Source organism: Sciurus carolinensis, chromosome 5 (genome assembly GCF_902686445.1).
Source record: "Sciurus carolinensis chromosome 5, mSciCar1.2, whole genome shotgun sequence".
In the NCBI taxonomy this organism is placed as follows: Eukaryota; Metazoa; Chordata; class Mammalia; order Rodentia; family Sciuridae; genus Sciurus; species Sciurus carolinensis.
Window position 1 is genome coordinate 104,673,232 of NC_062217.1, and position 26,184 is coordinate 104,699,415.

The 26,184-nt window shown below is 33.6% G+C and overlaps 1 pseudogene; it reads right to left on the bottom strand.

The window, feature by feature from the left end:
- The window catches only part of LOC124985697 (uncharacterized), a 35,036-nt pseudogene extending 10,219 nt beyond the window's left edge, over positions 1-24,817 (bottom strand).
- Positions 24,818-26,184: the final 1,367 nt, after the last annotated feature.

Consider the following 26,184-nt stretch of genomic DNA (forward strand, 5'->3'; position numbering starts at 1 on the left):
GAACAGGCTAGACCTATCCTGCCATTCATTTATCACTATTGAGAGAGAGAGGCTAAATCTGCCAATTTAATATTTTAGAAAAAGAATTTGATAAAAATGATTCATGCTAATTTAAGTATGATTACATAATTTCCTCAAATATGTAGGTAGAAATATTTTTATCCTTGCCCAATGCTTGAAAGATGGAGACTGTTCTTCATGATTTTTATATATGCTAGACAGTATAGGAACAAAAGTATCCATTGTAATGTATAATTTTTAAACATATTTGATTTTATGCTATATATTTGATTATATATTATATTCATGGAGCAACATTTACAATTTTAGAAAACAAAAAATTTTTGTAGCTTTTTCAAGATGTTTAACATTTTATGGAAGGGAACTGATTAAACTATTAAAATTAATTTCCCTCCACAGATAAAGCAATGAAAGGACCAGCATTATTAAACTTCTATGGAAAACAAGTAGAAAATAAATAGCATTTCTTAAAGATGGAAATATTCTATATACTGTTAGTCAAATAGGATTAAAATTTTGCTCTTTTAATATTATCCTATATAATGGAATTATGGTAATTACCTCTTCCTCTTCGTATTCCTCCTCAGCTTCACCAACCACCTCACCATATTCCTCCTGACCAGCAGGTGGTAACAATCGACGTGGACTTCCATATTGAGGCATTTCATACCTATAAAACAAACTTAAAACCTAAAATGTTTTTTCCTGTGGTGTGTGTAGGATCTACCATGATCTCTGTTTTCTTCTTTTTCTTCATCATTCAGTCTACAGATATTTATACAGCATCTACTTACGCTTCTTTTAAATTAGCTACAAAACTATAGGGTAAGAACTACTACCTGATGACCAAAGATTTTTGCCATAATGGTACTCTGGAATAACAATAAAGAGAGTTGAGTTATTTCAGATATAAGTTTTGAGAGACTAGAATGAGAAGAAAAAAAAAAAAGCCATAATGCTCCTTAATTAACTGAAGAACATAGGACACAAAATAGGTTCCTTTCAAAAGTGTAATAGCTAATTCAGAACATAAGGTCTTCATATTTATAGTAAAGGTTTACTTCAAACATGGTGGTCAACAATGGGATTTACATTCTTCTTTTACATTTGTTTAAGCAGTGAAGTGTACATGTGTAGAAATAAGTTTTGAAATATTTGTTACTGGATTCCTAAATATGTTTTCCATTTCTTTATCATTTGTGAGCAAACTTTACCCAGACTGGTTTAAAAACGGTTAAACATATCATACGAAAGTAAAGGTGAATTCAGGAATTGAGCAAATATGTTTGAGTTTTATTTATAATTTAGATAAATATGAATAATTTAAAAACATTTCTAGAATTACAATATATGTCAAATATAAAAATGGTTAAAATTTGAAATCAAAGTCAGATACATTACTCATTTTTAAATATAAAATTAATGAAATGACTGAAACAATAAATGCAAGTAAAATAATCAATAAATGGCTCCCTATTATTTGTAAATATTATCTAATATTCTGAATAAAAAATCTGAAGATATACCCATGCTCATAACTGTAATAATCTTGTCCATATTCCCGGCCAGGATCAATTCCAGACTCCATGGATAACTCCTACTGTTCAAAAAGAGAAATTACATTTGAAAATAAGTTCTCATCACATTTCAGCTCAAAGTAAGATTTCCACACCTAGAATTTGATGATTCTGAAAATATTCCTGCCAAAATAACTATAATTAAAAGTGTTACTATAACATATTCCTTTTTTTGTTTGTTTTCTGGCTGCAAGTACATTACAAAAAATAAGATTATATTATTAGACTTTACTTAAGGGAAGGGGACGTAATTTTTTCTAATTAAAAATCTGTTAAAATTTTCAAATGAGTAGTTTCACTTATTCCTGGATGACTTTTAAAATTACAAATAGGCAGTTAAATTTAACTATCATGAATTACATTATTATTAGACTTAAACATTGATGAAAAGTATTCATTATCTTTAGCATGTATTCATCTTTTTACCAATGGTTTTCTGGTACCCACTATTCTTCCATTCATTTAAACTCTTTATCTAAAATTTTCTGATATTAATAATAATTTATACACTAATAGGTATCTGAGTTAATGTGTAATGTCTCCCAAGGCTGTTTACATTTTAAGATACTTAATGCTAATTCTGGATTTAAGACTTTTTAATTTTTTTATTGTTTTGAGACAGGGTCTTGCAAAATTGCCCAAGTGGACCTCATCTTGCCATCCTCTTGTCTTAGCTTCCTGAATGAGTAACTAGGAGCAGGTATGCACCACTGCACCTGGCAAAGGCCTTATTTAAACAAAGGGGTCCTATCAATGTTTCTACTTCTAAATGCCAGATAATACCAATTGTTTTCAAACTATGTTCTTAAAGAAATATTTTTTCCTGAGGATTACTTTTTAAAATAATTTTTAATAACTATTAAATGTTAAATGCAATTTCCTTATATTTGCCTTTTTAATTCTATTTTAACATGTGAATCAATGGCTAACCAAATTAAATTTGCAATAGAATAACAGGAAAAATGCATAGCTATCCACAGGAAAATGGGTTGATATTTATTTAAGATTATATGCTATTTCTAAGAATTAATTTTGTTAATACAGGCATAGTGATGAGTGAGGAAAAATTGTACTTCTCCGATGTCAGAAATATATTATTTAGGAAGTGTGGAAATGTATAACCTGCAGGTAAGTACAGATAATGACTTTTAGTTATTCTAAGATTGGTCAAAATCATTAAAAATATTGAATTAGTTGCCACCAACCCTTAGAGAATGCCATCAAAAATATGGATTTTTCCCGGGAGTGGTGGCACACACCTGTAATCCCAGTAGCTCAAAGGCTGAGATAGGAGGATCTAGAGTTCAAAGACAATCTCAGAAAGAGTGAGGTGCTAGGCAACCCAGCAAGACCCTGTCTCTAAATAAAATACAAAACAGGGCTGAGGATGTGACTCAGTGGTCGAGTGCCCCTGAGTTCAATCCCCAGTACCACTCCCACCAAAAAATGGGATTTTGTTTTCTCTTGAAAAACAGAAAGATGGCAGCAGTAAGCCTATATTTCTACATGTCAAAGATATAGGTGGTAGTACTATAACTTCTAGCAAGCATATTCTCTCTTGGTTACTGCATCATGCCCAACCATACTATTTACAACTATACCCATTATCATCTTAAATCTGGCACCTGCCTTTATTTTTGCATCTATAAACTGCATTCTCTGGTTCCTATAGTTATATAAGTTTGCAACTTTTCTGCTATACTAATATGCTACCTAATAACTTTATGGATTACAAACATTTTGAAACAATTACAGAGATATTCAATTATGATGTTAAAATGAGATCAGTTTGTCCATGAAAATTACTAAAATTAAAAACATTAATAATAAAAATACCATGTGTTGGGAGGAACATGGAGTAACTGGGACCCTCCTACAATTATGGAGAGATGATAAATTGGTAAGACCCTTGGGAATACGTTTGCAATAACAATAAATCAAATTCATGCATCTATCTTTCAAATAAATTCAATTTATAATTATATACCCAAGAGTAATAAGTACATTTGTGCACCAAAATACATTATTCATTATTGCAAAATATTGGATCTAATGAAGTCCATTAACTAAATACACTACATCACACACCCACAGGTGAATCTCTCCAACAGAATGATGAGCAAAAGAGGTAATGTAGGAATGAAACATACTGTATTATTCAACTTGTATATTAAAAACCAAACTAATATGTGTGCTATAAGCCACTTGAGTAGTTTAGTTAGGAGAATGGAAATCAATGTCTGGGTGATGTCATGAAGGAACTGCTGGAGAGCTGGTGGATATGCGCATAAATTCTTAACACCTAACCATAAGGAAGGATTTGCACTTCTTTGCAGCAATAGGATTTATTGCAACAACAACAGCAACAACAAAAAATAAGAAGCAGGGCATGGCATGGGGTAAGAGAGACCAGTAAGAAATTAGAACAAAGTTATAGTTTAGATGTAAGTTGCTCACACTAAATAATTTTTAAAAAGATAATGGTAACACAATGGTAAGCTTAGATTTTTGAGTCATCTAATAATGTAATAGTTTCATTCTTTTAAAATGAAACAAATCTCAGAACTAATACATTTACACTTCTTCATCAATGTGTGTTTAATATAACATATAGAGACTAAGAAAAGACTTTCAAATGGTTTTAAAGTAGAATTTTAATATGGACATGTAGTTTTTTTCCTAGAGAGAGAATAAGGTTCAGCTCTTCCCAACTACATTATATATAAGCAGCATCAATTACTTTGACAAGGTAATAAAGGAGAGACAGGACTGGCAAAGGAGCCCAGGACACTCAGGGAGAGTCTTGAGTCTTGACTCAGTCACTCTTCAGTGACTTTGCTGGGAAAGAGGGGATAAAAATACACATAGGGGTAAGCTGACACTGGGAAGGCTGGAGGTGGTCACCCAGCTGCTGTGGGATAAAGGTAGGCATAGGGCATAGGTCCAGGATCAGTGTCCTGTTGGTTCTAGCTCATTTCAGCACTCTGCAGGTAGAAGTGGACCCCTCCTACTTTCATATCTATCTTCTTCTCTTCCTCCAGTGGACTAGTGCCAAATAGTCTCTCCCTGCCAGTTTTGATATCTTCTCTGGCTTCTCCAGCTTCATTCACTCCTCTATTTTTAAAGTGCCAAACAAATCCCTTCCCTCTTTCTTAAAGCACAGTGATATGGCACTGGGTCCTACCTAGCACCTCAGTGGAGGAGACCTACTTGCTCTTAACTTTGGTTCCAGAATCTGGAGTGGGACACAAATATTTGCTGGGCTGGACAGGGTGAGGGGAGAGCTGCGGCCACCTACAAACTGCTGCACCCTAAGGATACAAACATGGTCGGTCATGTTGCCCCATGCCCAGATGATAAACACTGAGCTGCCAAAACTTTTTTTTATACCTGAGGAGCCCAAGGGAGAATGGTTATTTTGGTGGAGGGAGGGTTGTTCATAGGGCCATATTCTGTAGAATCTATTTTACTAACTGATCTATTTTGGGAAATGTTACCCAAATAAAAGATGTTTCTACAAAAAAAAAAAAAATTAACAGAAAAGATTGACTTGAAGTATGCCTGTTGGATGCTTACACTACTCGTGGATGAAGAGCAGAGAAACATCCCTTCAAAAAAAAAAAAAAAAAAAAGAAAGAAACAGAGTGCTGTGTACTGTGGTGCACACTGTTAACACCAGTGAGTTTGGAGACTGAGGTTAAGAGGATCCCAAGTATAACTACAGACTGGGCAACTTAGCAGGACTCTATCTCAAAATAAAAATTAAAAAGCACTAAAAATGTAGTAGATGTAATAGTAGTATTATCATGTCACACTGGGTTTAATCCCTAGTACTGCAACAAAAAAGGTGAGAGGAGAGACATATAAAAAGAAAGAGAGAAGAAATAGATGAACTACCCAGTGACTGGGAAGAGTGCTGAATTGACCTAAAGAGTCAATGGAATGTTGCTCCTCTTTATTGTACCATGCAGTCTCTTTTGGCATTCCCTTAGTTGGTAAGTACTAAATTTTAGAAAATCATGCAAAATAACATACTAAAAACTGATTTTATGGGTAGATCAAACATTTAATTTTATCATTTTTTTGTTACTGCTCAGAGAAAATAAAGTTCATTTAGATTTTATTATAAACATACCTATGCAAACCAAAACAACTATTTTAACTATCATTTACTGAATTTTATCCTGCTACATTCCAATTGCTGAACTAGATCTTTATATATTGGACCTTACTGCCAACAATTTTTAGAATATGAAATTGATGTTCAGGAGGATGCATATCGTGCAAGGGTTTTACAGTTAATAATTGGCATTTAGATTTTGACCTTGAGTTTTCTGATTCAATGTTCTAGGAAGTCTTCTCTTCGTGGCAATTTTTGTTAAAAATCTTGTAAAACCTGGATATCCTTGCCACTCAATCTCCAGATTATAAGGAGTAAATTCTAAGCAAGAAATGCCTTTTTTAGAAAAGGTAGGATTCTGTTCTTAAGGAAAAGGAATAAAATATTTATAGATGGAGCTTATAAAAAACTGAATTTATCACAAAGAAAATAAATATTTTAAACTAACCCTACATTATTTTTAATTGTGGCAGTATATAGACATACTAAATATATATGAGTACTATGCATTTATCATATGACATTGAAATCTTTCACATTGCAGGAAAAAAAAATCAAAGACACTGTGCAATACACATGTGCTGAAAAGCAGTATTTTGAATCAGGAAAGATGTTAGCATTCTTTTATATTTTGCCTAATCTAGGTCTGACTTCAGGAATGCATCCGATGAATCGCTATGTACTCAAACAAGTTACTACCAATCAGATTCATGAATTGCTTCATTCAATGATGGCTTATTTGCAATAAGAGTACAGACAATAATTTGCCTAATTTCTTCAAGCTACACATAGGGATTTGGGTCAGTATCCAGCAGTGGGGAAGTGACTTGTTTGTGTATTTCAATTAAAGGTAGCTTTTCTCTCATTTGTAGAATTATAACACACTAGCAGCCACCCACACTTTGTCTACATGTAAGATGAACATAAAAGTATTAAAGTCACATAAATATATTGTGAAGGGTTAGTAAGGTTGAAAAGAAAGTGAAAATTGATACCTCTGGTTTAAGGAGAGAAGGCCTCAGCAGTTGTTGTTGCTGCCAAAGAAATTAAAAGAAAAAGATCTACAAAATAATTCAGATGGAAAAGACAGGTTATGGTTGAGAAGAGAAGGGAAAAAAGGCAACAGCTTAAAACTGGTTACTTTGGGATTATGACTCATTATTTATGTGGCAGTCATCAAAAACATCAAATAACATTTTGGCTAATTCTCTATATTGGAACATTAAGTAAAAAAGGATTCATTTGTTTAATTTCATAATTGTTTTAATTAACACCAAATTTAATAACCTTAATAAAAAAAGAATCTACAAAGATTTTTGCTTTAAGTTTCATAGTTCAAAGACTTGCATGTTCAAAGAGTACTTAAGTGTGACATAATTATTTTTAACAAGAGCTTTGTTTTAAATCATCCCTCCTCTTCTTCTTTCCAGTCATGTTAAATATAATCAGATTCATTGGGAAGAGCAGTAGAACACATAGAATGATATGGTTGTAAGGTATTTGAAATCATTCAAGACAAGGTCCCCATTCCTTCTCCTGCTTATCAAGTGGATGGCTTGTACTAAAGCATTTTTTTCCACAAAGTCTTTTGTAAATAGGGAAATCTTTCTTCCCCAGATTTGGTGAGGGGAGTAGATTTCTTCCTATCTCTTTTCTCTTTCACTCATACTGATTTAAGAGACTAACTAAAATCTCTGTTGGTTACTTTCATGATAATTTAGATTTTAACCAGATGAGAACAAGACATAAAGTTCAAATTTAGGATTATCAAATCTTAGGAGTTTCATAGTTGTGTAACATATCTTAAAGAAAGCACTGGAAAGGTGAGTAAGAGATTCTGGGAGATAATTTCATCAATGAAACATCTGCCAGACATGGGCAATAAGGCAACTATTTATTTGAAGGGTAGCCATTCCTTAATAAAATTGTTATTGAGTTAATCTAGTTATGGTGCTCATTTAAAGGGAAGGGAAGTTTTAGTTAAAAATGCTGATGATATTTGTTACATAGTATAAACTGCTGTTCATGTAAGCATTCAACTTGATTTCTACATAATCTAGGATTTATGCATTCTAAAGTATAAGTCATTTAGGTTATGTACTTATTTAACTATTTAAGAAGTCAAACTCCACTCCAATATAGTGATAAAACTTTAGATTGGTAATAAAACCAAACTTTAAGCAATCCCACAATTTCTAAGTTAGATTATGGTATTAGAAAGAAGAATTTAGAGGAGTATGAAAGTACTGAGTAACTGTAATTCAGGACAAAAGAAATTTATCCTTGAAAATAAATCTTTGTTTATCCATTGAATCATAGTCTTAAAACCCCAAAGAACAGAAGCAACATGTATGAAGGAAAATAAATAAAAAAGTATATTAACAGGTTTTGGTTGAATTGAAGAATAATAATCTTGGTTCAGAACAATGTACATTAGTCCTGCCTATTACACAGATGATCTCTCAGGAATCTTGATATAACACCATAAATCCCTTACCTCTGGTGCATAACCTCTCCTGAAAGGCAGAAATAAAGAAAGCAGAATTAAACACCCAGATTTTCAGATTAGAGAAAATTATAGATAAGGGCCATTAAAAAGAATCTGACTGAAATAAAAAGATAACTTTTACTAATAACTGTCTCACTGGGAAATGTATTTTGTGGCATGGACAAGACCAGTTTCATGCCTGAATTACTAAAATCAGTTATCACCCCAGACCCTCATTTGGTATGAACAACAGAACATACAAAGACTATTTTATCTAAATAGTGTATAACAATACACACTTTGACTCTGTCGTGATCAGTTGGGATAACAATAATCTAATATATCTCTGTCCTATACAAGTCTCAATCTATATAAAATAGTTATTTGGAAAAAGATATGTTTCTTACATGAAGAATGGCAGTGGACACAAGATGAAAAATTACCTGCATAACTAGACTATCATCTTCCAAATGATGGTAAGATATATTTTTTGTTTATGTCAACTTAGTTATAAGACTAATGAATAAAAATATTAACTACCCTTTGAGGGTGAATTACATCATTAGAAATAAAATAAAAACATTAAAGGTACAATAGCCAAATATTCAATATTACATAAATCTTAATTAAGTACATGGACTACAAGTTGGTGAAATATTTGACCATACTTGAGAGAGAAAACGGGTCATAGCATATCTAATGTGAATGTCACTGTGAGAAATTAATATTTATTATGAATTAAACAGTTAACTTAAAGTATTAAACTGATGCTGCTGATCATGCTATATGAAATTAATATGCTACTGTAGTGAAAATTTATTAGTAAGTCCAACAAAACAACCTCTGTAAAATATGTTTTTAAAAATCCAATATCTTCATAAGACAGATAAATCTATTTTTCTGAAAGTGTCTTAAGTTGTTAACACAACTTGCTGAAACTTTTGGTAATAAAGTTAATATAATCCTACTTAAAACTATTTTTAAAGAGTTTTATAGTACATTTTATACAGTACCTATGTTTCTCCCAATATTTATAGGAATGATCATCCTTCTAATGCTTTTAAAAATTTAGACATTTTCAATTTCTATTTAATTTCTATTAGAGATGAATTAGAGAAAACTCATATATTCTGGTTTTAATAATGACAAATGAGCCATGTACATCACACAAAATGAAACTTTATTTTCTAGATATTTCAATTTCTATTCATTATCAATATTTTCCATAAATATTAGAAATAGAAAAATACTGTTTTCATTAATCTTTTTTTGCCTTTCAGGTAGTTATTTATATTGCTTGGTTTAGCTCAAATGAAGAAATATATTTAAAAGTGTTACATAACAGGATCAATATTTATAATTACCTGTATGTTTTCAAACCATGACTATTGAGAGTTATAAAATAAGTAATATAATATTGATGCATTTTAGTGTAGCTTATATTCAATGATATTTATTAGATTTATTCTTTAAAAAATTTTAGATGTTGATAGAACTTTATTTTTTATTCATTTATTTATACGCAGTGCTGAGAATTGAATCTAGTGACTCACACATGCTAGGCAAGCGCTCTACCACTAAGCCACAATTCCAGCCCCTACATTTATTTTTAACAGTAAGAACAAATGTATGATAATCCTGTCTAAGTATTTTAAATAAGATATCTAATGGTTCCTTCTGTGTTAATTTGATCTCAATAAATAAAGAAGAATGTTCTCTTTCTAGAGACTGATTGTCAGGTTGTAGAGATTAGGTATTGAGGAGAGGAAGAACATTTGTATTTGTATACTCAATATTTATAGGTCTCATATTACAGAAGATATTTTAATTAATATATATGAGGAACTCAGGGAACTCCAAATGCAATGTGTCAATGAAAGACTATTAAGTACAAAACAGAATAAATGCTTCATGTGAAAGTATAAAATATTAATAAAATATTTAGATTATACAAATATTAAAGTGTTATAGAAAAAGGCAATGTAATAATTTAATAAGGCTTAGGTACTTACAATTATTATTATTAAAATTATTATTTGAATTTCATATAACATGTCATTGGTCACTAGTTAGAAATTTCATTATCAAGGAATTCTAAGTTTCACATTTGCAAGAAGTTGGTAGAAATTGGCTTAAAAGTACACACACTCACATTAAAGGCTCACACAAGTGTGAATAATACCTTGTCAGAAAAACTCCAACTGAAGTTTTTCAGTGAAAGAGAGAAAAAAATCATGTTCGAGCCCCAAGCAAGAAATTACTCTTGTTTTGGATGAAAAGAATCTGAAGTGGATGGGCTAATGAAAATAATTAAACCTACAACAGATTTTTTAAAAAATCTTATCTCGTTAATTAGGAATGCCAGATCAAATTCCTGAAGAAATGTCAAATAATATCAGAGCTGAAGAAATCTCTGAGATAGCACAATGGAGGTCCCTCAAACTATGTGAATATACTTAAACAATTAACTATCAAGCTTAACTTTCATGGAAGTTTCTCTTATTTCAAAGAAATAAGAGACACTATGGTAACAATCATAGCTTATTTGCAATTCTGCTATTTCCTGGAACATACATATAGAGCTAATTCGCAAATGTACCTTTCTCTGGTCAGACATATCTTCTAAAATATTAAAACTCCAGTGCTAAACAATAATTATACTTCTATTCAAAATAGGGATTTCCAGTAAATGAAATTCATTGCACATGTTTCATTGGAAAAACAAACCAATTACTTGATGGTCACGTACTATACATTATATACACATATACAAACATGTATATATATCATTGTATACAATAATATGCATATGCATGTATAAATATGTAATTGAGCTAAAATACACTCAGTGAAAGTGTAAGTATCATAAAGAAATTAGGAAGAATGTCCTAAGTTTAGCTAATGTTTTAGGAATTTAACAAATTGAGCTCTAAGATACTAATAACTATTATAATTATAGAACTATCTTTCCATAGAATAAGATTTATCTTCTTGCTGAAAACAAGAAGCAAAGGCCTAAATAAAACTGGTGACAGTTCACTAAATATAATACTTCTTGATTTTGTATTAAAGTTAATATTATTTCATTTATTAAGCTGGACATAAATATTTTCTTTGAAGGAGAATATTTTAAAATTATAATTAAAGAGATGATATAATAATGTGACACAGCAAAATTAAATAGCACTTCAAACATTTGTGGGAACAATGAAAAATGTCTTACAAAAGTCAACGTCTCAAGATTTATTTGCATTATAAAGAAGAGAAGGGAATGCACAATGAGAAATAAATAAGACAGCAATTGAAAAAAGTAAAAGAGTTATCAATTTATGAGCATACTAGTAAGACAAAAGCAAGTCAGAGTAAAGGATGTTCTTAAAAGAAAACAGATGACTACATATTATAGCACCTGGGGTTTATTTTGAAACACCTTGTGTCTGTCATCCTCTACATTTCTAGGTACATAGGATTTTACTTTGGAAGTACTTCTTCCTACCAAATACATAGGCTTAAGGAAAACAAAACAAAACAAAAAAACCCAGAATCTATGTTATCACGTTTAGCTTATTTGTAGCAGGCTACCTTTTTCCTGAAATATACATGTGAAACTATGATCAAAAGGTAAAATAAAAGCATCAACATGATAAACAATCCTTTTTGTTGAGGTTGGGTATCTAACTTTCATGCCCGTATCTCCCCATCAAAAACAGATTAAAATTACTTACTTTTTAAATAAATGTAGGACAAATAATGCTACTTTGTAGTTAAGAAAATTAAGGTAAATCTACTATATGAGTAATGATGAAGTTAATAATCTTGTAAATTAAAAATATGGAAAAAACAGCATTGTATTGAATTTGGGGTAAAACAGTGGAATCTTCTTTGATGTTCAAATTTGATGTTCAACTTGAAGATATGATCAACAAAAGATTCCCAGTTAAAATAGGAAAATCAGCATTACAGTGCAGTAGATTGACTGGGAGATTGTTTTTCAATTCCCTCCACAGTATTGTTTGAATTCTCCTGGTTTTGTTCAGATGTGATTTCCATATTTGTTATCTCTGAAGCACAAGAAGTTTGAAGTTTTGAGATGTTTGTGGGTGGACAGTTCTTTTGTGTTTGACTATACATGTTAGCTACTGACTTTTCAAGTTCTGCTAAGTTTTTAAAATGTTTGAGTATGCCTTTTGGTTCTTTTTGAGGGTTTGCATTACACACCAATTTTGATGTTGATAGCTGGTTTGTAGCAGATATAATTTCCTTGGCAGGAGTTGTATTTGTAGTGCACTTAATATCTGGTATACAAATACCATCTGTGGATAGAACTGAAACTGAAGGTGGTCGAAGACCTGGAAGAGGAGGAGGTGGTGGAGGAAGAGGAGGAAAGGGATGTAGAGAAAAAGAATCAGGGGAACAAACAGTAGGAATACAAAGTGGAAGAGGTGGAAGAGGAGGAAGATTAAAGGAGGAGGAGGAGGAGGAAAGGAAAGAGAAAAGGGGGTTAGGGCAAGAGGAGGACCAGGAGGAGGAGGAGGAGGAAGGGGAGGAGGAGAGGGAAGAGAATGAGAGGAGGGAGAGATGTTAGGTGAATGGGAAAGATTTTCAAAAATGTTCCTTTTGGTTTCAATATCCAACATACAAGGGAGTCTCTGTCTCTTAAAGACTGAAGAATTTGAACTGCAAGGCCTTGGAGGAGAAAGTTCCAAGGAGCAGTTGTTGTGCCCAAAGGCTCGAGACCCCACAAGGACCACCAGAGACCACGATCAATGCAAGCAGCAAAGAGTCATTTAGTAGCAAGTTCGAACCTGGTCCTCTGCCTCCTTAACCAGTGACACTAAGAGAGGCCCCGAGCCCTCTTTAGGAGGGTTTTTATAATGAAAGGCAAGCAGTTTAACAGTGTTCTTTTAATTCGTTAACATTTGAACAGCTAAACATTAGTCCTCCTCTGGTTGGGTCCGGCCAATCTATTTGATTTTCATTGGGTCTTGCCAGAACTGAACGGTCCTAGTGGAAGAAGGGAGGAGGGAAGGGGTGAACTATGCAGGAGATGAGTCGGGCTAAGCCCCGCTCCCATCCTTGACGAATAAGGTCTCCAGGCAACCGCACATTCCTTGGACAAATATCTCTTAACAACCTTGGTAAGCACAGGGGCCCATCAGTCCTATTTGTCCTTGAGACAGTTAGCAGCACAGATACCACCCTGCTCTCAACATCACCCCTTTCCAAGAACATTTAGAGAGCCAATCTTAGGTCTCTATTGTTCTAATTCTTGCTGCTTAATGGGCTGATATTGGACCTTTAGCACCATTAGCAGTACTGTATTTATTTTATCTTTAACAAAAGCAATTAACTTATTGATTATACAAGGTCCTACAGTTAAAGCTAGTAACAACAATCTTAGGGGTCCCACTGTAGCGGACACCAGAGTAGTTAACCAAGGGGAAAAATTGTACCAGGATTCAAACCAGCTCTGACTAGCTTCCCATTCTTTCTTTCTGTTTGTTAGTCCTTCTCTGACTTTTGCCATGGATTCCCTCACTACTCCAGAATGATTAGCATAAAACCAACATTCTTCTCCCAGAGCTGCACATAGACCTCCTTGCTTACAGTCTTTAAAGGCAGGTAAATTTGGTAATTAATGAGCTCCGGAGATCCTTGACATTCCATTCTTCCAGGGGCAGTCTCCAACTTCCAAAGGCAGATGGCTTCATGGCTTCATTTCCTCAAATTGACCCGATTCCCTATTTCTACACTAACTACCTGTCCTTAATTCTGGCTTCATTCCCCCCTTTAGCTTTAGGAACTCCTAACTGCTGTAAGGAAAAGAAAGAGGTGTCGATCTTTCTGGCTGCTTCAAAGCTGAAAGGGGGCAGCGAGGGGCAAGCAGTTTGGAGTTCCTTTTTAAAAATCGGGTCAATCGAGGGGTCCAAGGCAGAAGTCTGGTTGGGGAAGAGGAGGTTGTAAACTCATCTGGGGGTGGGTGCTTCTATGATAGAAGAACAAAAAGACATGAGTACTGAAATGAGATTAGTACAAAGTAAATGTTGCAGCATCTGAAACATGCCACTGAGTATCATGAAAATGACAGAAGTCAATCTCTCACCAGGAGGTGGAAGAACTGAGAAATTGTTCCCATAACTAGGCCTAGCAAAGGCTGGAGAGGACAAGGCCTTTATTTGGGGACTTTAACATTGTCCAGGTTATCAGGAATGTAGACACAATATTTAACTCTTAATGTCATTGAGGTCCCCAGAAAATATAGTTAAGCTACTTAATGTCATCTGATTTTTGTAAAATCTCCCTTTATTGGTATAACCTGTGTTTAGTAGAGATCTCTATACTTCTGTTACTTAGGGATAGATAATCATATGAGCAAACATAGATAAAGCCTACCTGTGACTGTAGGCCTTAAACTGACTAAAATCTTCTGACTCTGGCAGTTTCCCTTGATAGTTATCAGGCACATTTGCCTAAGAATCTTTCTTTTGTAGCTTCCACTCTTAATTTTAGTGGGTTAACACAAGTGTACATCTTAAGTTACTTTTAACTATTATTTCTTTTAAATGCCCAAGAATGGCTACATTTTGGTTTTAACTGTTTTGCTGGGTGTCCAAGACCAAGCTGGTCAAATTGACCTGGTTCCTGTCTTGTTAAAGAGTCAGCTGAGTTTCCACAGGGGCTACTCATAGAGAACTTAAGAGCAACTTCTTAGCTCCATTAGTGCCATTGGTTAGGCAGGGTCTTCTCGATGAGGTGGCTTTCCTTGAAAGCATTAGGGGTGTCTCCCTTTTTCCATGACCCTCCTCTGCAGCAGATGCACTGAGTGATTTTCATCCTCTAGTCTCAACAATCTCCTTGATCAGGAGGTTGTGTGACCCAGAGTTGCAGCGCTCCTTAGAGAAGTCCTCTTATTCCCTGGGTTCAGGCTGACTTTGAGGGCAAATACTGTTTTTTTCTTGGCCTCTGTATTTAATTCCAGTTTCTAAGTTTGATCTTAATCATCCAGCAAGCCAGTCTCACCAGTCATACAGTAAGAGTACTGGGCTTTAACTTTAACATCCATAACTTTACAGTCATTTACCCTTTTATTAAAGTACTACCACATACTATCTGTTTTGAAGGTGATGGCCTTTTATCACAAGTTACCTAGGTTGTATGTTCTGGAAGCAGCTCCTTTTGCATAACAGTAACAGGCAACCATTTTACAAAATGAAATTAGCAAGAGTAAAAACATATTTAGCTTGTACAATAGTTATCTTGAATTTTGGCTGAGTTCTACATTATATACCCTGTTTGAGATCACAGTAATCTTTACAACAAACATCAAACTTTTGAGCACAACTTTAAATGAGTTAAAGTCTGGCTTACTTTGGAGTCATTCTAACATGTAGCAGGGTGAGGCAGAGCCTTATCTCAGGTAAGGCAGGGCTCTTCACAAGTCTTAAGTAAAATGTTCTAACCCTAAAACTAATTTTTGCCCCTTTTGTCATGACCAGCATGACCAAATTTTCAAGTTCAGTGAGGGTCAAAGGAGTATTAGAAAATAAAGGTTTATAAACACAGATTTTGAAGATTAAGCTGAGATCAGATGGAGCTCTGTTCTCTGATGGAAATGCAGATCTAAAGAGTTATGTTAGCAACATTTATACATGTCTTATTATTAAGTTAAAGACTATGTAAGCATTATTCTTTGTTTTCAGGAGAGTTACAGAGACTAGACCATCTACATAACTTTTTCCCACAACTGCAAAGTGCAATGTTAGGAACTCTGTGTAGCTCTCAAAGAAGTCCACTGTCCAAAGTTACTGTAAGGTTGGCAGGAACTAGAGAAGGGAACTGATGAAACACTGGTTATCTAGCAAAACAATTTCTTTCTGCCCAAGAGCTGTGTGCCTGATATCAATGTAAGAGCTGATAGGACTCCTGTACAGAGCCTCCCCAGGGAGGTTACTGCCACAGCAGTTAGGCATCTTGCGCTCCTACACAGGAACACTCCCAGGCACCAGGCATGCTACAGTCATGAAGTCAGGGACCCCAATCTCAGTCATTGTTGTCCCATTTTTGCTATAGTGCATTATACTCTTTCTTAAATGTCATTTTAAGAAGTTTACATATATTGATTTCTGAGTCCATATGAACATTAGTTAACACAGTCTAACATTATATCCAAAACAGAAATCAATCAAAGAAAGGCTGAGAGAGCTTTTAACTTTTCTTTTGTGTAGCAAAATGCTTTCACCTTCTACAATATGAACCTTTAAACAAATCAGGCTGTCACTAACTCTTAGATATACATTTACATTTAAATTTTTATCTCAGTGAAATAAGTAACCAATTTTACATATACCTTACTGGTAATATGTCCCATAATAGAACATTAAGTGATAGAAATAAATCCCCAATAAAATGTACTCTTTAAGTTTAATATTACCAGTACAGACAAGTTTATTCTGGAGAATAGCAGCTTGACAAATTTCCTGCTTTAAAAACTTGTATACCTGGAAAATATGAATACATTTAATATACAAGGGGTGACCATTTCACAATTACCTTGACACTTTAATCTTACTAAATTCAGTTTTTAAAGAAAAATTTAGACTCTGTAACATAGTACAATACTCTTAACAGTTGTTTAACCATAATTGTATAAACCCCAATTTTTAAGACTAATTATTTTAAAGAATAAAACTTAATAGACACAAAGTTAAGAGTAAATTAGTGTTTCTAAGAAATCCTTGTTATTTTACCATGTCATTTTACCATATAGATTTCTTTGGCTTATATCAGAACATCAGTATTTCACCTTAGGAAAAATCTTAAATAGCTTTAGCTGTCTCACATACACACAACCAACTTAGTTACACACAGACTTGTTGAAACTTTCCCTTTATTTACACACAGACTTCCTTAGCACTTACTTAGACCCTCATGTATTCCATCACACAGGCACTTTCTTACACAGAAACATTTTCTTTTCCTTTTTATTAAATATATTTCCAAACCCAGAACCTTTTATTCTCTCTTTCCTATCTGTTAATCCCTTTTTGTTTACATTCTGAAACAACTCTAACTGAAACACAGTGAAAGGGGAGATGGTAACTCTAAATCCAAATCTAAGAGCTCCTTGGAGCTTTGCAGAACTGGACGGGGAGCAGGGGGAAGTGGTAAGGGAGCAGATGGAACGCTCACCCTCCGAGTTGAGGTTTTATCTGTTATAACATAACTCTTAATAACCTTGTTTTTAGTAATGACACAAAGCAATTTTAAACCCTTTTTAATTTACCAACCTATGAAAACACCAATAATGTTTAAGTATGTTACCCCATGTAATATAAGGACTTAAAAGTACTTGATGTTATTTAACAATGAGCATTTTAGATTTGCAAATTAATCAGATGTCACCAACAAACACATTTGAGTAATCCCATACATGTTAACTCTAATTCACTTATTCTGTAAAAACCAAGATATTAGACAAGTGTCCTGAACAGTAATTGCTGCCTTTTTCCTGTTGAAGAAAAGTCCTAGAAACAATTGATATTAGACATTGTTTAACATCAACATTCCATTAGTTTGAGCACCTAGAGACTTGCGAGTTATTTCTAAAGACATTTTACTTTTATTAGTTTACCCAATTTAAATTGAACCCTTGTAAATCACGTGAATAAAAGTATTTGGATCCATTTTAAAATTTTAATTTTAGGAGCGCTCAGTTTTGATACAGACAAAACACGACATTAGCACGACATACAAATAATACAAAATCAAAGGTCTTGTAACTTTATAGGTGAATCTCCATTGCAATGTAACAGATGTTCAAAAACTCTAGTTGAATAAAAATAGAACTGATAAAAAAGAAAAAAAATCATTAACCTAGGTATGCAGGATCAAAATTATGAACTCAAAAATACAGCATTAGAGAAAAACAAAACAAAACAAGAATCCTAGAGAATGAGTTACTTCTGTGTAGCAGCCCAGAAGTTTAAAACGGACACCTTTTTTTTCTTTTTTTCTTATCTTCAGGTTACCCCCCTTTCCCACTGAGACTGCTGCAGCCTACATTCCAATGCAGGCTTCAGCAAGGCAAGGCAGAGGGGAGGGAGGATCACCCAGGACTTGTTAACCCTTTTTCTTCCTGGTTGAGAAATCAGGTTAGGTTTGAATGCAGAAAATCACAAAACATTATTTCTTACTACTTTTGAGGAATGGAGCTGCTGAGCTCTCTGCCTAGGGGGATTGGAGTAAACAAATCTCTCAGGAACAAGGAGAAGGACTGTAAAGTACCCTGCAATGAGTATCCCTAAGCCTAAAATCGAATTAACACAATGAAGAATTTAATAGAAGGCAAGAGTAAAGACCATATAGTACAATACACAAACAGACAGACACGTAGCGCGCTAAATCAAAAATTGGCTAGCTGGTACTTTGTCAACAAAAACAAACAGTTTCCGATTGTGTCAAAGAGTTGCCCAAACGCAACACAATGCCCAAATGGGACAAAGAGTTAACCAGATGCGACAAGTCGCCCGAATGCAGCACAGAAGCTTCCCAGATGCAGCACAGAAGCTGCCCAGATGTGAGAGTCACCCAAATGCGACAGAGTCGCCCAAATGCAGCACAGAAACTGCCCAGATGCAGCAAGGAAGCTTCCCAGATGTGAGAGTCACCCAAATGCGACAGAGTCGCTCAGATGCAGCGCAAAAGCTGCCCAGATGCAGCACAAAAGCTGCTCAGATGTGACAGAGTCACCAGATGCGACAAGTTCCCCCGAATGCAGCACAGAAGCTTCTCAGATGTGACAGCGTCACCAGATGTGACAAGGTCACCCGACGGGTCGAGGGGACATTTCCCGAGACCCTGCTGGGGTCCTATAGCGCGTCTGCCAGGACTATGCCAGCCCAGAACCAGAACCTGCAGGCAATCCAGACCAGAAAACACACGGCAATGCCTTACTCACCGGCCGAAGGTGTCACTTATGACTCTATGATCAGGTGTCTGGGTGGGCTTGGGGCATCCCGGACGAGCCCCCATATGTTGTGCCCAAAGGCTCGAGACCCCACAAGGACCACCAGAGACCACAATCAATGCAAGCAGCAAAGAGTCATTTAGTAGCAAGTTCGAACCTGGTCCTCTGCATCCTTAACCAGTGACACTAAGAGAGGCCCTGAGCCCTCGTTAGGAGGGTTTTTATAATGAAAGGCAAGCAGTTTTACAGTGTTCTTTTAATTGGTTAACATTTGAACAGCTAAACATTAGTCCTCCTCTGGTTGGGTCCGGCCAATCTATTTGATTCTCATTGGGTCCCGCCAGAACTGAACAGTCCTAGTGGAAGAAGGGAGGAGGGAAGGGGTGAACTATGCAGGAGATGAGTCGGGGCTAAGCCCCACTCCCGTCCTTGACGGATAAGGTCTCCAGGCAACCACACATTCCTCGGACAAATATCTCTTAACAACCTTGGTAAGCACAGGGGCCCAGCAGTCCTGTTTGTCCTTGAGACAGTTAGCAGCACAGATACCACCCTGCTCTCAACACAGTCAGCAGGAGAAAGGATGACATCAGTCTCTGATTTGAGTTCCACAGTTCTTGAAATAGTTGGCAAAATGGAGAAAGATAAGTGAGATCAAGAAGAACAAAATGAAGAGTCTAAAGCTAGAGATTTCAACTGTTCTGTTTCTTTTATAACCAGTGTTTCTCCTTGCCTTATTTCTTCTCTCTCTGTTGGATCTATATTTTCAGTTGTAAACAATGGATTGTTACTACCATTCTTGTTGGAATAAGTTCCAGGGCCTTCATTTTCAGCTCTTTGCCTGGTGTTCTGCCATTGCACCATATCTATGCTTTCTGGTTTGTTTGGAGCCTTCCACATGAGTCTTCTAGGTAAGCTGACTGGCTGGTTCCACATTCTCTCAATCTTTTCTCTTGGGCCCCTCAGGGACTGACTCTTGACTTGTGTTTGCATTAAAAATGGGTCTTCAAAATGTGTTCTCAAGAAAATGTCTTAATGTGTAGATATTTGACCTATCTTTTCCTTATAAAGGGGGTTAGAGGTACTTAAGTCATCCTTATCAGATAGAAATGTGAATTTTCTTGTGGACTTTTGTTGGTTGTTTTTAAGTGATCCATCTATATAAGCTGGTTTGTGAGCCTCAAAGGTATTGGAAGAAAAGGGCATCACAACTTGCTGATTTTTCCTGTCTTCTGGGAGTGAGTTATATTCCCTGCTTTTTTGAAAATGGTAGAGAAGGAAAAGACTTGAAAGAAAAGAAGATAATGAAATGTAAGGAAACAAGTTGTGACAGCTTTCATGAGAATGATGATTTTATGGTTCTCATTACTACTTCAAAATATAAAATGCCAAACAACACTAATCTACTGAAGCAAAACGTTACTTTCAAATTCCTATTGTCATAAATACAAGGCAGTAAAATATTGAGAGTTGTGAGTAGCATGAGAAATATTTTACCAAAAAAGATGTGTCAATCTATAAACTGTTTTTTTCTCTCCTCCTCAGTTAGTTTGATTCAGCAAAGTATTCAGGTCTTCACATAACAGTTCACTCATGCATAAATCACGATGCTTCAAATTTAATACAAGCAACTTGGCCTTTGATTCTGTGTCCTTAGCCTTGACTGAGGATGGTCAGAGCTGACTGTTATGCATAAGAGATCCTTGGTTGTATCTGAATCAGTATGTCTCCACCATCCTTCATCTCAGTAATTTTGGCCTAGAGCTAAAAGTATTCTGATCTGAGTCAAAATGTGCAAGAGAATACAGAAAGGGGCATTCTATTTTTCAGATTAAGAGAATTAACAGTGCACAAACAGAGGGAAACTTCTCACAAAATTCAAAATCACATTTGACTTTAGGCTACATTCCTGAAGAGAGATTATTTTCCTGATGTTTAATTTTTATTCTTAGTTTTAAAGCATTATAAATTATACCAATTTTCAGAGGAGGTGCTGGTCTTTCATTCATATATGATCTGCATAAATTTTAGAAAAGACTTCCCTTATTGAGAATATTTAAGTTAAAATTATGTGGCTTTAATGTCATTGAAAGATTTGCTCCTCTGTGAATGCTGAAATGTAGGTAGCTTTGAGATATAAACAAATTTGGAAAAGCCAAAGAGCACAAATTAAGCACCTCTACTGAAAACCTTGGGACCCTTCCTCCAGAAAGTTTGGGTGATAGGTGGTTTAAAATTGTCTCTAATTAGGATTTACTCTCAAGTACAAACAGAATAACAGATTTATTTTAGTAATTATTTAATATTTACCTTCCATAAGAAATGGAAATAAAATGGGGAATATTTTGAATAAAAACTAAATAGTCATGTTGAAAAATTGGGGTAATAATTTAAGCAATAAAATTATGTATAAAACTGTTATTTGGCAAAAGTATGAGTTCTAAATAAAGAATGCTAAGAGGTGAACCTAGAGTTTCAGGCTCATCTGAGTAATTCAGAAAGTGCTGACAATTTGGAATAAGTTGGCAACCAACACTTTTATCTTTTTAGATCCTGGAGAGACATTTTCTAAGTATGTCAAAATTCATTTAACTTGACCTTACTTGGTTATTGCTTTGATCTTTGGAGATTTGGTCTTGAATTGATCTTGATTTGATCTTTTGTGGACAAAATGATCTACATAATGATACCATATAACTTACAATTTAAAGAAATCTATAAATATTTGTGTTAAATTAAAAACAAGTATAATTTTGAAAGCTTGGGATATCACTGGGAACATTGGTTTTAAGCTCAGGCCATTTTAAGACATCGAAAGGAAATTGGGTGTGGAAAGTTTCCTTTTAAAAGAAAATGACTCCATGGTAAAAGATGAAGATCACTGTAGTTATAGTAAAATAGCATTTAATCTATTCTATTACATCTATTTTCTAATGTCCTTGAATAGAATGATATTATTTACTTACTTATGCCTATGTATCCACAGGTGAGAAAGAGAAAACATGTGATAGAAAAAAGAAAGTTTTAACTACAGTTAATTTGAGATGATTATAAAAATACTAACAGGAAGTTGCTTTAAACATTTAATACTTATATTCAAGAAAGAAAATGCATGATTTTTTAAAAATTTTCTGTGTGCTTATTCATTAAGAATGATATTTAATAATGTCTTAAGTAAAATCATATGGTATTTATTTGGATGTTTTATCACACCAAAATATATCTAGCAATGTATTTACTATACATATGTAAAGTTGACCTGTATGAAACATGAATAATTATAATCCTAAAATAAAAATTTTAAATGAGACTGTGAATTGCTATGCTTTAACTCTGAAAAATAGGTTAATGTGTGCCGATTTATAAAGAAAATATATTTTGTTTGGGAGAAAGTAAATACACAGATACTATGATGACTATTACAGAATGAAAATTGAAACTATACAAAGTTATTACTTGGTGAAGACATTTATTCAAAATGTTTTGATTTTTTAAATTTTTTTTAATACTTTCAAATAAGTCACTTGGAGCCAGTTTAATTAGTGACCTATCATTAGAATTCCTATGAAAGGTTTTGAATGAATAAGTTAAACATTTCCTAAAGATAAGATGATTAAATACAAAGAACTTAAAATATTTTAATACATATAACTACAAAATCTTTTATTAAGTTTACTATCATTTTTCTAGTAAAACAATAGTCCATAAGGGTTGCTTATTGCAAATTGCCATTGTGAAACTACTTTGAATTCAGATGCCTTTGTTCAAATTAATACATATCATTCATTCTTATACAGAAACACACTTAACTTTATACATACTGCTTTTTTCTTTCTAAAATTGTCACTAGTAGATGTGGTTGACATGATCGAAGAGAATCAAATCATATTGGCTCAATTCCTACATTCACCAATAGTTCAAAAACAACCCTCATTTTCAACATGTGAAAAAAGTGAAAAAATGTATTTGAAGCATGAATCCCATTTTGTATTGTTTTAGAAAGAGAATGTCATGTATTAAACACAGATTTAAAGTTAGTTTTAGTGTTAAAAAAGCATTAATAACAATTTCATCATTATTGAAATTAGAATCTATCATAAAATTATTAATATAGCAAACACTAATAACATCTCTTCCTAAACCATTTTTCCAATTAACAGGTGAATTTCATTTTTTTTTTTGAGGCTTGCTTTACTCCTACTAGTAAATGCTAAAAATTTAGAGATAGGTTTCAGTCCCTCTACTTGATCAAATTCTAGTTAATAAAAGGGTTTCTGAATTTAATTTAGCTATTTTCAAAAATTTATAACTATGCTTGATAATTTTATGTAACATCACTAAGAATTACTCTTGAATTTTAAAAATATAGACAAGCTAAACATCACTAAAAGGAATCAGATTATGTGAATAGAATCATTTATTGGAAATAGTTGTTTAAGTCTTTTAGCAATAAGTTAGTGGTCTCTTTTAAAGATATCACTTAACAGTGGTTGGAGATTCCAAATAGCATAGGAGAAACATTGAGCAATGATATCAATCTGCCTATATTTCACCATGCAATCTTCACAGATTTTATGCCAAAATTTTTGCAAAAAAGTTGGGTGCAACCATTATGTGAAACTTTTATAAATGATCGTACCAATATTACTTATAAAATAATTTATTACTAAACTGTCTTTGGTGCAAGATTAGGATGCCCAGAAAACTCTTGTATGTTAATGCTCAATTGTGACCATTCTGCAGTTAGTGAAATAAAGTAAGAGTAAAATAATGAAAAGCATGTTCTGTAATAGTTGGGCATTTAGCAAGTGGATTCTTTTCATGTGGATCTTAAGTACTATATTATGTAATGGTCTAAAATGGTATTCTATGAAAGTGTATGATATTAAACTATAAAATTTAGTTTCAATTACCACATGGGGGTTTGGTTTCGATCCCAAATAAGGCATTATTGTTTTAGGATTGTTTAGTTTCTTATCTTCTATGTGTAAAAGTTTTTTTCTGAGAATCTATTTATAATTTTTAGTGGCAGGGGGAGATGTCTGTGTCACCATAACATCAGGTACAGTACATATAATATTAATATCCTAGCTATAAATTTGTTTTCTCAAGTGAGTACTGCTTTTCTCTTAGGTTGTGTTTTTTTTTTTTTTTTTTAACTTTTTGGCTATTACTTTTCAACTTTTCTTAGGTTCTGAACAATTTTTTTCTGCTTATATATAAAAAATAAACAATCCAATAGACTAAAAATGTATTTCTACATCTGGTTGGAATTAAACATACCAGTCAGTATCCATTAAAACTCATTTACTTCTCAAAGTTTCTCAAAGACCTACTTACATCGTGCTGTCTCCTAGTTCTTCATAGAGATGTGCACCGGGAGGGGGCGTGGGCTGCGGGTGCGGTGGTGCCATTGGAGCACAGGCTGGTGCTGCGGGCTTTGCTGCAGGTAGCGCAGATTGAATTTGTGCTGTCTTCGTGCATTCAGCTTGCCGTTTTGGGTAAAGTAAGATTGTTTCATAAAATTCTCTTTAGAAATCATATGCTTTTCAGCAAGCTATCTTAATAATGAGATTGAGTTTGAACCACTTAAAATATTTCACATAATTATTTGAACTCATAAACTGATACTGTGACAGAAGCATCCTCGTAGATATCATTTACATATAATTGTCCCTTAATTCCTTAAAATATTTACTCCTTGAAGAAGGGGGACATTAATATGAATATTTGCAAGTTAAATTACATAATAATATTAAAGTTACAATGAGGGGAAATAAGTTGTGGTGTTCTATGATTGCATAGAAGGGTGACTATGGGTATCACTAATGCAGTGTGTATTTCAAAACACTAGAAAAAAAATTTTTAATGTTTTCACACAAAGAAACTATATGTGTTGGAAGATACAGATATGCTTACCCTGAATTGAACATTACACAACGTATGTATATATTAAAACAATAAATGGTACTCCATCAATATATACAATTGTATATATCCATTAAAAATTTAAAAAAATAATTTTACATGATGGGTAATTAAAATTGTAATGGATCGCCTCATTAAATGAGGCATATAAGAGATTTTTCCTTTATTTTTCATCTATTTTGAGAAAAGTTATTTAAAAACGATTTAAATATTTTTGACATTACTTCACAGCAGCTGTGTAGGTATACTATAAAAAAGGGAGATTTGGTTAGCTGTTTTTCTTTTTTTTATTATTCCTAGGAACACCTGTGGTTCTTGTATTACAGATAGGTCACTGTTTTTGATTATCATGGGCGTTTATTGCTAAAGTTTAGAAATGATTAGAACACTCCATTTTATGTTTATTTTAGTTCTATCCAATTCTAAAATCAGCTCAATTCCATATATATCAAACCAAAGAGTACACAGCTATTATAAATGCCAAGTAAGTAATTAATACATAGTTCTGAACAGGGTAACTACTTGAGAAATATGATATATGGTTTCTATTTTTCTATTTCATAAAATCATGTGAAAAACATCCATAATTATACTTACACTTTAAACCTGTTTGGGAAAGCAATGAATAAGAAAAAAGAGAAAACTACATTAAATATAGCATGCTTATAATATTTTAACATATGATTTATTTTAAATAATGAATAATTTACTGGTTAAACTCATAATGACTCAGTTAATGGCATAGTAGGGAGATTAAGGATTTCAATTCAAAAAGTGAAAGTGGGGAGCACTTCATTATTACCATTACAGTTATAAAAGTTTCTAAAAAGTTCATTACAGGAAAATAAATAAATGAGCTAAATGGAATAGGAAAAACTGGATTAAAACACAGTGATGTGAATTTCAATTCTAACAGAAATGGAAAATTAAAGATGATTTGATCTTTTTAATTCCCTTGTTGGTTTCATTCAGATTGAAGAATATTAAAGGAATGAAGAAAGTCTTACAAGAAGCCCTGATTATACTCTTGTCCTTCCTTTAAACTGAAGTTAAACTGGAAGGTGGAAATTCATGACAATTTGCT